Genomic DNA, 2,500 nt, shown 5'->3' on the forward strand with positions numbered 1-2,500 from the left:
ATAGGGACAGTAGGAATCTCGTTAATCCATTCATGCGCGTCACTAATTAGATGACGAGGCATTTGGCTACCTTAAGAGAGTCATAGTTACTCCCGCCGTTGACCCGCGCTTACTTGAATTTCTTCACTTTGACATTCAGAGCACTGGGCAGAAATCACATTGTGTCAACACCCGCTAGGGCCATCACAATGCTTTGTTTTAATTAGACAGTCGGATTCCCCAAGTCCGTGCCAGTTCTGAATTGATTGTTAATTGATAATCGTTATAATTAATAAGAACTAATTGGTTTAACCCAATTAGTATTCTTAAAAATTTTAGCAAGAAAGTTCCACAATTGGCTACGTAACTAAACTATCCGGGGAACAAGTGACCAACATAAATGCCAGACACTCTATTTACCCAGAACGAGCACATAAACCATGTTATTGTTTCCCAATCAAGCCCGACTATCTCAATCTTCAGAGCCAATCCTTATCCCGAAGTTACGGATCTAATTTGCCGACTTCCCTTACCTACATTATTCTATCGACTAGAGACTCTTCACCTTGGAGACCAGCTGCGGATATTGGTACGGCCTGTTGAGAAGTTTGCGTGTCCCCACCATAAATTTTCAAGGTCCGAGGAGAAAATATCGACACAACAGTATATGTCATGCTCTTCTAGCCCATCTACCATATCTCTCTGCGAAAGACTTCCATGGTAGTACGGCTATAAAACAGAAAAGAAAACTCTTCCGATATCTCTCGACGGCTTCTTTATGGTCGTTCCTGTTGCCAGGATGAGCACGAGGCCCATATTTAATAACAAACGGATACTCAACAGGTTACGGAATTGGAACCGTATTCCCTTTCGTTCAAAATTATTCAAGTATATTAATTAGCTTGATTTATATAATATAATTATATTTGTATGGCATTTGTGTTTTACTTGAAAATTTTCGGCTTTCGCCTTGAACTTAGGACCGACTAACTCGTGATCAACCACTGTTCACACGAAACCCTTCTCCACTTCAGTCCTCCAAGGTCTCATTCGATTATTTGCTACTACCACCAAGATCTGTACCAATGGCAGCTCCATGCAGGCTTACGCCAAACACTTCTACGCATACCATTGTACCTTCCTACTCACTAAAGTTTCAAAATTTATATCACAAGTAATATAAATCATCTACTTTAGCGGTAATGTATAGGTATACAACTTAAGCGCCATCCATTTTAAGGGCTAGTTGCTTCGGCAGGTGAGTTGTTACACACTCCTTAGCGGATTTCGACTTCCATGATCACCGTCCTGCTGTTTTAAGCAACCAACGCCTTTCATGGTATCTGCATGAGTTGTTAATTTGGGCACCGTAACATTACGTTTGGTTCATCCCACAGCGCCAGTTCTGCTTACCAAAAGTGGCCCACTGGGCACATTATATCATAACCTTGAACTTCATATCAAGAAAGTTAAGGTTCTTACCCATTTAAAGTTTGAGAATAGGTTAAGATCGTTTCGACCCTAAGGCCTCTAATCATTCGCTTTACCAGATAAGATTATTTTATATAACATTAAAATGCACCAGCTATCCTGAGGGAAACTTCGGAAGGAACCAGCTACTAGATGGTTCGATTGGTCTTTCGCCCCTATACTCAATTCTGACAATCGATTTGCACGTCAGAACTGTTTCGGTCTTCCATCAGGGTTTCCCCTGACTTCAACCTGATCAAGTATAGTTCACCATCTTTCGGGTCACAGCATATATGCTCAAGGTACGTTCCAGTTAGAGGCATAAATAATATAAATATCATTATACATAACTATATAGAACGCCCCGGGATTGTGTTAATTAGCTATAAATAGTTAAAAAACTAATCCCTTATTAGTCAAGTTAATTACGCTATTAGGTTTATATCCCAATAACTTGCACATATGTTAGACTCCTTGGTCCGTGTTTCAAGACGGGTCCCGAAGGTATCCTGAATCTTTCGCATTGTTAATCATACAAGTGCATATAATAAACACAAAAATCAATGATAATTATGCCATTATATAATTCCGAAAAATTAACGCACTGTATTCATATAAATCTATCAGCACTTTATCAAATTAATAACATTTATTCTGTGTTAAAATGCAAGCAAATTAATTTGAATAAACTATAAGTTATATTTTATGATAAATTTTGTATGCTAATAGATTACAATGTCCTTATATGGAAAAAATGCACACTATTATCATAATATTGTTTAAATATTACAATTTTAATGATGAATTTTCCATAACGGATATTCAGGTTCATCGGGCTTAACCTCTAAGCAGTTTCACGTACTGTTTAACTCTCTATTCAGAGTTCTTTTCAACTTTCCCTCACGGTACTTGTTTACTATCGGTCTCATGGTTATATTTAGTTTTAGATGGAGTTTACCACCCACTTAGTGCTGCACTATCAAGCAACACGACTCTTTGGAAACATCATCTAGTAATCATTAACGTTATACGGGCCTGGCACCCTCTATGG

The 2,500-nt window shown here is 38.2% G+C and overlaps 1 pseudogene; it reads right to left on the reverse strand.

The window, feature by feature from the left end:
* Positions 1 to 2,500, reverse strand: part of LOC119562202 — a pseudogene marked incomplete at its 3' end in the record, with an annotated part of 2,721 nt that continues 221 nt past the window's right edge.

Source organism: Drosophila subpulchrella, unplaced genomic scaffold (genome assembly GCF_014743375.2).
Source record: "Drosophila subpulchrella strain 33 F10 #4 breed RU33 unplaced genomic scaffold, RU_Dsub_v1.1 Primary Assembly Seq398, whole genome shotgun sequence".
Lineage (NCBI taxonomy): Eukaryota > Metazoa > Arthropoda > Insecta > Diptera > Drosophilidae > Drosophila > Drosophila subpulchrella.